This window comes from Mus pahari, chromosome 6 (assembly GCF_900095145.1).
Source record: "Mus pahari chromosome 6, PAHARI_EIJ_v1.1, whole genome shotgun sequence".
Lineage (NCBI taxonomy): Eukaryota > Metazoa > Chordata > Mammalia > Rodentia > Muridae > Mus > Mus pahari.
In genome coordinates this window covers 43,242,994-43,253,791 of record NC_034595.1, presented here as the reverse complement: position 1 = coordinate 43,253,791, position 10,798 = coordinate 43,242,994, and the positions used below count along the sequence as shown (strand labels likewise).

The following is a 10,798-nucleotide window of genomic DNA, read 5'->3' as shown; positions in this document are numbered from 1 at the left end:
GAGAGAGAGAGAGAGAGAGAGAGAGCATGTGTTAAAATGGGAAAAAAAGACCTATAAGGGATAAGACATGGTTCTAAAGGGAATAAGAAGGCAGCACCAAGAGACTGCTGACAGAAAAAAAAAGACAAAATATCACACATTTTCTCTCATACAAGGAATATAGATTTATCTGAATACATACACCGTATGGATGAGCAATGCTGAAATATTTCAGGAGAGGAAGGAAGTTATTATGAGGTGCGGAATAAGGGAAATAGTGGAAGGGTAAATAGGGTCAAGAAACAATAATGTATATTATGAAAATGTGTCATTATGAAAGCCCTATTATTCTATATACTAATGAAAATATTAAAGATATGCCAAAATAAAAGAAAAGATATGGGGAAACAGGATGTTAAGAAGGATAGATTTTTTTTCAGACTCTTTAGAAGAAATTCCATACTGTCTATCAATTTTTTAAGACGTATGTGTTCAGACAATGTTTATCTTTAATATCATGCTACAGAATTACTGGTACAAATGAACAAAGCATTGCAGTTTCTATTTTATGTGGAAAAAACAAAAATAATTGGGGAAGGAAAGATAGTATTTCATTTTACAGTTTAAAGTCCATCATCTGCAGAACTCAGGGCAGAAATGCAAAGCAGAGACATAAAAGCAGAAACTGATACAGAGGCAATGGAGGAATGCTGCTTACTGGCTTGCTCTTCATAGCTTGCTCAGCCTGCTCGCTTGTTTTCCTTCCTTCATTCTTTTCTCTCTTTCTCAGTAAAGTTTTTATTCATATATTACATACTAAGTGTAGTTTCCTCATCCTACACTCTTCCCAATCTCCCCACCTCCCCTCTCCCCCAGATCCCATGCCCCTCCATTTCCCTTCAGAAAACAGAAGGCTTCCCACAGAAACCAACCTGAACTGCATTAAAGAAAAGCCTTAAAGAAAAAAAAAAAAAAGCAGTAAGACTAGGCACAAACTCTCATAGAAAGGTGAAGTAAGGCAATCCAGGAAGAGAAAAAGGGTTTCAAGAGCAGGTGAAAGAGTGAGAGACATCCCAAACCCACTGCTAGGATTCTCACAAAAATGCCCAACCTCACGGTGCTAACATATGTGCATAGGACCTAGCACAGACCCATGTAGGCTCTGTGATATCAGCTACAGTGGCTGTGAGCCCCTTTGAGTCCAACTTAGTTGATTCTGTGATCCATGTTTTTGTAGTGTTCTTGACCCTTCTGGCTCCTACAATTCTTCTTCCTCCTCTACTACTGGATTCCCAAGCTCCAAGAGGAAGAATCTGATAGAGATCTCCAATGTAGGCTCTTTTCCTCAGTTTAATGTTACCCTGCTTTCTTATTATGTCCATGACGAAGTGCTAGGGTAGCTCACTGACAATTGATAGTGCTCTCCCACATCAATCATCAATCAACAAAAAGTCACACAGTTTTGCCCACAGACCAATATAATGGGAGCATTTTCTCAACTGAGGTTTATTCTTCTTAGACTATATTAGCTCATGTCAAGTTGACATAAAACTAGTCACAGTTCCACAGACTTTCAAAATTCAAGCATTTTAAAAGTTCATTCTCCTTAAAATAACCAAAGTCTCTCTAAAATTTCAAAATCTCTCTAAAATTCCAAAGTCTCTTAATTGGAGGATCCCATAAAATTAAAAATAAATTACATGCATTATTTTAAGAGGGAAGAACCAGGACACTGTCACAATAAAAATAAAAATAAAATTCAACAGTATTAAAAATTCAGTGCTTCATATCGAACATTCACTAACAATCCTCTGAGCCCCAAAGGGCCAAGTCAGTTGCATGTCCTCAGCTCTGTCATCTGAAGCACATGAAGCTTGTCTTTGGCTTAGGTCAGCTCCACTCCATACTTGTTGCTCTTCTTAATGGCTATCTCAGGATACTTGCATCTATAAAACACAGGATTCTCAATTGCAACTGGGCTGTACCTTCACTAATAGCCTCTCCTGGGCTCTATTCAGGGATTCTTAACCTCCCACACAGTCCAAGCCTCAGCTTCTCTCCATAATCCATTCAACTCTAGTGTTTTTCCCTGATACTGAGGCTACACCTTCACTGGTGGTCTTTCTTGACCTCTACTAGTGCCAAGCCTTAGCTGTTCCCCTTCATGCCCTCAGAAACACTTGGGAAGGATGATGCCAAGCAGTTCAAGCACAGGCAGTTAAAACACAGTACAATTTGGAAAAAAGGTTTCATGGTCTAATACAATCCCTGGGGCACAAGAAAGTATAATTACATCAAAACACAATTCATGATACATGTCATTTCATCAAAGAAAATGAGTTCTAGAAATGGGCTACCTTTATTAGCTCAAGCGCCTAGGAAAGGATATAGTCTGATCTTGGTCATACAGATGGTGTGGAGGTCACTTGGGCTACTTCTTGTCCTAGTTGTAAGAGATCTGGCTGTAAGAATCATTTTGATTATTAGCCACCTCCCATTCCGGCTGTAGGAATTTGATAGGGCCCTGCCCACCAGATAACACAGTCTACCAAGCTGTTAATCATCTCCAATTCCCATCTTTTTGGATGGAAGAACAAGTTTTTCATCCTTTTCATTGGATAATCAATCCTGTGTGCTCAGTATTCCTGGTGTCCCTGGAAGTCTATGGGTGCAGGGACCTTTGAGCTCTCAAGGACAGCGATCTCCCACAATGTGGTAACAATTTCTGTCATTGTGAGGGGTTTTCTTGCTGTAATAAAATACCATGACCAGAAGCAACTTGTAGAGGAAGGAGTTTACTTAACATATAGCTTGTAGCATCAGCCAGGGAAGTCACAACAGGAACTTTAGAACAAGAACCAATACAGAAGCCATGGAAAAATGCCGATTACTTCATTGCCCACAGGCTAATCTGGTGGGGACATTTTATTAAGTGAGGTTTTTCCCTTCCAAAATGACTTGTGTCAAGTTGGCATAAAAATAACCAGCACAAATTGGTGGTTTATTCTATCTTTATTGGTAATAATAAATCCTGAGAATTGTCATCTCATATAATTGTCTAATTATATATCCTTGATTTATTAAAGGAATCAGATGATATGAGTAGCAGGAAAATTCAATAAGATATAGAGCCCTATTCAAAGAATAGAGAAGTCCAGTACATGAGCAGAGTCTATCAACAACACTCTTCCCTCTGCTGAGTTTGTGAGAAGCAGGAAACTAAGAAAAGAGAAGTAAAGGACATGACATTATCCTCCTATTGTGACATTATCTTCCTATTGTGACTATTACTGACAAGATGTCAGACAAAGTTTCTACTGTAACAGAATATTTCAAGTAGGAAAAAGGCAGAAAAATAAGAAGTCAAAAATGAATAAAGATGATGAGAATGAGAAAACGGAGAGGAGGGGAGGATTGAGGCTACGACAGAATGAACTGGTTTGGGACCGTTGGCTTAAAGAATGGACACGCAGAAGTCTATATTCTTATTCTCCCAAGATTTGGAATTATCTCACATGAACTTACTCTGGAAAAAATGAACCATTTGGGTATTTCTCATGGAAATATCTCTTTCCAGAGCTGACTTCAGGGTCTGAGCCATAACACAATGGCCTAGTAGAAGCTGGCTTGAAAGCATCCTTGGTGAAGGAGAAAAACTGGAAAACCAATATCCAAGAAGCGGTTTGGAAAGGAGGCCATAGACTAGTTAAACTTAGACTGGAATGTGGATTTTCTTCTAGTACAATGTTATGATTTTAGTCCCTTGCTCAGGCTTGATATGGTCAAATTTATCACTTTACAGTGACATCTTGTCCTCTGAATGAAAAGTTTAAGGAGTCAAAAGACAGAAAGGATTAAAGGACAGAAAGGCACATTTTGCATGTTCTGCACTGTGGAGGTAGATACTGAGGGGGGCTTGCTCTGCTGTACCTAGTGTAATAGAGCATCAGAGTCACCCACTGCTGTTTGTGTCTTGGCAAAGGAGTGGGAAAGCCTTACGAATAGACAACAGGGAAAGCTTTAGGTACGTCATAACTTGGGGCTTCAGGCATGGAGAAACTGAAGGTGTGTAGACAAGAAAGAAGATAGCCGGTGGGTATACATCAGCTTTCTTTAGATGGTCATATATGAAAGACTAAAAATCACAGATCGTGAATCAAGTTCTGGTTGTTCAAGCCCAATTATTACAGAAGCCATGATTCAGCTTCCTGAGTTGTGACTAGAGACAATCACCTGGTTTCTTTCCAGTCTAACATGGCAAGGAGTCTTCCTGTCTTATCTATCCATAAACAGCATGCTAGGTTTCTTGAGCAGCTTCTTCCAAACCATGATCAGGGATCCAGCCATGTCCGTTTGCAGGTTCAGCCTCTCAGCCCTGGTAGTTTAGGAGGGAAAACACTGGATTCACAGAGTTTAGCTACTCTGTGCAGAGTCTGTACAGCAACAAGTTGGACACAGAAAGGTTAGTCGGGGGAAAAAAGAGTCCAGAATGACTCTTTGTCTGGAACCCAAACATCTATGTATGTGTAGTTGTTGTAGAACTTGAGTGAAATTACAGCTTGAGAAAGCACTATGTAGACTGTAATGCTTTCATCTCTTCTCCCCACTGATAGGACTACATGGCTTGCTCTCTCACTTTGCTTTGCTGTTTAAGTTAGATCGCACTTAAATGTTGATCATCCTATCTACAACAGCCCCAGCACTATCTGTCAACTGCCTAAGAGAGCACCAGCAGAATGACTTACCAACTGCGTAGCCTTTCCCTCACATTTTTCACACTTTGACAAGGTATAGATTTTAATATTATTGTTATCATTATCATTATTGTTGTTATTATTATTATTACTACTATCTTCTCCCATGCAGGAAAACAATATCATAATTAAATCCACCATACCCACCATACCAAAAGGACACGTATTTAACAATGTTCATAGCAGCCTTATTTGTAATAGCCAGAAGCTGGAAACAACCCAGATGTGTCCCTTAAACAAAGAAAGGATACAGAAAATGTGGTACATTTACACAAAGGAATACTATTCAACTACTAAAAATGAGGATATCATGAATTTTGCAGGCAAATGGATGGAACTAAAAAATATCATCCTGAGTGAGGTAACCCAGACTGAAAAGGACATGCATGCTATGTGCCCACTGATAAATGGATATTAGACAAAAAGTGCAGAATACCTAAAATACAACCCACAGACCATAAGAAGTGTTAACAAGCAGAAAGGCCCCAGTGTGGAGGCTTCAATCCCATCAGAAGGGGGAAGAAAATAATCATAGGAGGCACACAGAGGGAGGGACCTGGGTGGAAGAGGGGAGGGGAAAGTGAAAAGGGGAACAGGATCAGATATGTGGTAGGAGAGAAGCCCAGAGGGCCAGGAGAATGAATGGAAATATGCAGTCTGGGGCGGGGCATGTCTAGAAAGTACCAGAGACCCAGGAGGTGATTTTCAGGACTCAATGGGGGTGATCTTAACCCAAATCCCCAAAAATGTGGAGAGGGAACTTATAGAGTCCCTCACGAGGAGGGATAGGGTTACTAACCCGGAGTCAAACTTCCTGACCCAGAATCATTCTTGTGTAAAAGAACTGCAGAGACAAAAATGGAGAAGAGACTGAGGGAAAAGAGATCTAATGACCAGTCCCACTTGTCATCCATCTCATGGGGAGAAGGGGGGACCAAGGCCTGACACTATTATTAATGTTATGATGTGCTTACAGACAAGAGCCTAACATGGCTGTCTTCTGTGAGGCCCTACCAGCAGCTGACTGAGACAGACACATATACTTACACCCAACCACTGGACTGAAGTCAGGTACCCAATTAGGGAAAAGATTGAAGAAGCTGAATGGGAGGATGACCCACTAGGAAGACCAACAATCTCAACTAACCTGGACCCCAGGGAGCTCCCAGAAACTGAACCACCAACCAGGCAACATACAAGATCTGGAACAAGGAGGAAGAAGAATTGAAGGAGCCAGCGAGGTCAAGGACACCACAAGAAAACCTACAGAATCAACTAACCAGTGCCCATAGGGGCTCATAGAGACTGAAACATCAAATAGAGAACATGGATGGGACAGACATAGGCTCTCAGCTCATATATAGCAGCTGTGCAGCTGGATCTTCATATAGGACTCCTGAGAACTGGAGCAGGGGATGTAAGTGACTCTGTAGGCACCTTTGGATCCCTTTTCCATAACTGGGCTGTCTTGTCTAGCCACAATAGAAGCAGATGCCCCTAGTCCTACTGTAGCTTGATATGCTGAGGAAGGTTGATATCCATGAGAAGCCCCCCTTTTTCTGAGGAGAAAGGGAGGAGGGAGAATGGGGGGTGAAGGGAGGAACTGGGAGGAAAGGAGGGAGGGAAAGATGCAATCAGGATGTAAAGTAAAATTTTAAAAGGTATCAATTTGAAAAACAATTCTGCCTATCAAACGTTCCCTATCTTTTTAAAGCTACACATTAAGCTACCTTAATTATCAAACATAAAATGAGACAGAGTACCAGTGGTTATTTTAATAGAAGTACCTAGCTACTTCTATTAAATTTCTATTTCCCATTTTAGTGTCTTCTGTGGTTTCTGACACCTGTACCCTCCTATGCTGGCTCGGGCAATTTGTGTTTTGGGTAAGATGTATGTGCTGCTCAAGGGAGTTGCTCCTTTGGGTCTCACTCTCTTTTATTCTTCCTACTATGTGTCAGGTTTATTCTGCATAAGTGGGAACATAAGAGAGCTTAGTCTATTTGTTTGTCTTACTGACTTTGCCAGTTGGGTTTTTTTCTCACCTAGAAATAGTGCATGTTGTCTGAGGAAGCCCCATGATGCAATTGCACGTGTTATGGAGTTCTGACATCACCCTTTTGAGCAGGAGGGAACTAATGCTCTAAGTTAAGCATCCTTATGACCAAACACTCATACAATCTTACATTAAAAGAGAGAAGGTTCTAAGGAGCAGGAGAACAATACACATGACCTAGAATGATTTATTCAAGGAGTGGTAGGGGGTGAAAGCTGAAGTGCTGGTGATCAAACGCTCTGGCCAAATACTGCAGAAACAAATGCTTGGAAGCAGAAAAGGTACCCAACAACACATCAGAATAAACTAATGGCTTATTGGCCAAACTAAGGGAGATCTGAGCCCCAGAAATAACTCACCAACATCCACCCAATGAACCTATGGGCACCATGGGGCACAAAAGGTCCATAACACCGAAATGGGGCACCAAAATTCTTGACGCAAAACACAGCTATCACTTGAAAGGGATTAGGAGAGCTTACTTTGACCCAAATATGTATGACCATGATCCAGGAACAAGTTGTACCAAATAGCATATTCCAATGTGGAAGTTGTCACAGAATGAAAATCCTCAGCTGAAACATCTCTCAAATACACTGGAGGGGATATCCAACAGGCAGATGAAAGCAAAACAGGAAGAACTCTTACGACAGTTTCCGGGTGCTGCCTGATGACGTTCTTAACTTTTGGGTTGGCAGAAGGTATTGGTTTGTTAGAACACATTCCAGAATTTCATAAGACATTCAAATAGATCAGAGGTAGGACAATGGATGAGTTGTAAGCAGACTAAAGGCAGCACAACACACATGCACTCGCATGAGCGCGTGCGCACACGCACACACAAAACTGCATAATGATTTTTTTTTTTTTCGAGTCAGGGTTTTTCTGTGTAGCCCTGGCTATACTAGACTTCACTCTGCAGATCAGGCTGGCTTCAAACTCGGCGATCCACCTGCTTCTGCCTCCTAAGTGCAGGGATTAAACGTATGGCCACATGGCGTGGCTGACCCAAGATAATTTGTCTCTGGATCTACAATATTCCAATTCTGCACAATCACCAAGTTCTGATCAATTAACCTGTAGCCTCTTTAGCATATGTGTAGATGTATTATTTTTTCTGTTTATGGAGGAAATGTGGTAAGGAAGAAAGTTTTTCTCCTTAGCTAGGATGACTTCATAAGTATTAATTGTGAAATTTACTTGAGTTGGGAATATTGGATGTGGAGATTGCGTCAGTAATCTCTGCTTCTATATGCTTACTGGTAGCTTATCAAGCAATGAGCTCTGGCCAGTAGCAGTCAAATTACAATGCTGTACTGTGCTTCTAAGAATTATAAAGAAAACACTGCAACGGTTTAATTATTAATGAGCAAATTAATATTCATAATCCTGCTACAAGGACCTAAAACATTGTTAGATTCTCTTATTTTCTCCTGAAGTAATTCAATTTGATTACTCAAAAGTAGTCTCTTACAAGGCCCAAGTTTATCTTGATAGTGTCCTTAATACAGATTTGTGATACACACTAAAACTCCACAAAATGTTTGATATTTACCGTACAAAAATCTTAATGCATGTTTTCAGCATGAGGTTCCACTTCTATAGAGTCTAATGAATAAATAAATTCTGTATTGACTTTGGCTCAAATGGCAAGGCTATGTGACCTGGGGAATAACCAAACGTTGGCAGAACAAAAGTGAAAAATCAATAGCGATTGATTATTTAAACTTGGAATTTCAGGGCACTCAGAGAGGATTTATTCTAAGCCAAGCCCCAGTAGGAACAGTCTTTGAATCTATCTGATTTGTAAACTGTCTCCGATACTTCATCCTACACAGTTAATTTGCAATGAGAATTGCTGTTTCAACTATGGGTACCTAATTTGTTGCTGAATTTTATATAGTTCTTGTGATTTATTTTCACTGGTATGGACATCAGTGCCTACCCTGCTTCCACTACTTTTATCTTTTGAGATCTGGTACTTCTGATCTTTCTCCATTGTGCTTTTTTTTTTTTTTTAATTAGGAGCAGCTGGACTCTAGTAACTCTGTGGTGTTATCATATTGGATCTGTGGGAAGGGGATTGTCCAGCTGATTTCAGACATCTATTCAATTGAAAAGCAGTGAACTCTGCATTTTGTGTCTTACACCTGCTTTTGGGAAGGACATACCAAAAATCACAACAATCCCAGAAACAGAATAGTTGGCAGATGTTGGGGTGATTAGCAGAGTGATGGCAAACTGGCACATTCTCTCCACGAAAGTATGTCTGTGTTTATAACACCACACTAAGAACTTGGTAGGCTTTGGAAATCTGGTTAGACAGCCAAAGCTGGTAGGACATTTGTTACTCATGGGTGTCTTTTCCCAAGACACTGAGAATAATTAATAAGCTATCAAGTTTTCAAACTTGTTATGGACTTAACTTTTGAATAAATCCAGGAGACCCCAAGAAAGTTACCGATATAAGAAGTCGTCATCGACAGCATCATCGTCATCGTCGTCATCATCTTGTGTTGGATGGTGTAACAAGTGAGTGAAGGCGTACAAACGGCACGGTTTATGTGTTGAGGTCAAAGTAGCTTAGTGGAGCTGGTTCTCTTTCCTGTGGTTTCTGGAGACTGAACTCGGGTCCTCAGGCTTGCACTTCAAGTGCCCTTACACAGCTATCTCACCATCCCTTCAGATACCAATTCTAGAGACGTCTGGTTTATGGTACCATTATGATACCCACAGTTGTGAATATTTTACTTTTAGTATAATCCAAATGCTATTTTTAAAAGAATTTGAAATTGAAAGTGCCCCAAATAAATTAGCTTCTTATAATTATGTTTATGTTTTTTCCCCAGAATCTGTTTAGGGATATTATATGAATGACTTTCACAATTGTAAAGAGACTGATCATTTTTATGGACTTTATTTAGTATATCCATTAAAAAGATTTTAACTAATTTATCCATAAGATATTTTGTTGGCTCAGTAGAGCCCGACAACCCGAATTCAATCAACCTAATTTTAATTCCCAATATCCTTGTAGAGGAAGGCGAGAACTAACTCGGCAAGGTATTCTCTGACATCGCACATGCAGCAAGGCATATGGTATGTGCACTGGCACAAAGGCACTAAATAAGGAAGTGTCTTAAAAGACAGTTTGTCAAACGTACTAAGATATGTGCTGGCCCTCTAAAAATATAAAAGAAAATAGCTCACAAACTAAAGAATGATCCATTCATAGATGGTACTAGGCTTACAGTTACTCTAAGGATGATAGACCTGTAGCATCTTAACACTCTTCTTTATGTGAACTTTTAAATTAATTGTAAAAGTAAATTACAAACCACTTTAAAATGGCTTCCTGAGACAGGAAGGTTTATTAAATGTTATATACATATACACACACATACACACACACACACACACACACACACATATATATATATATAATATAGACTTATAGGGAAAAATAGATCTAGTTCTTAGAATGCAAGCTTCTCTCCAGTACTTTTTGAGTATCTTACCCAGCATCCTTAATAAGGTAATTTAATTGATTTTTTTCCAGTTATATTCTCTACTATCCCTTTCATAAGCTTTGCCTTTCTTGTCCTCACCTTTCTGTGGACCTGACTGTACTGTTTCTTCTGTGTGAATTATTTCTGCCTCTTAAAAAATTTTCAAAATGATGTTTCCAGTTTCTGGCTATTACAAATAAAGTTCCTATGAGCATAGTTGAACAAGTGCCTTTGTGGGATGATAGAGCATCTTTTGGGTATACGCCCAGGAGTGGTATAGCTGGGTCATAAGGTAGAAGTATTCCCATTTTTTCAGAAAAAAAAACACCAAATTGATTTCTAAAGTGCTTATTCAAGCTTGTAATCCCACCAGCAATGAAGAACTATTCCTCTTGTTCCACAACCTCACCAGCCTGTGCTGTCTCTTGAGATTTTGATCTTAGCCATTCTAATGGGTGTAAGATGAAACCTTAGAGTTGTTTTGATTTGCTTTTCCCTGA

At 39.8% G+C, this 10,798-nt stretch overlaps 1 pseudogene; it reads right to left on the bottom strand.

The window, feature by feature from the left end:
• The window catches only part of LOC110323815, a 186,996-nt pseudogene extending 177,709 nt beyond the window's left edge, over positions 1–9,287 (bottom strand).
• Between the last annotated feature and the right edge of the window lie 1,511 nt (positions 9,288–10,798).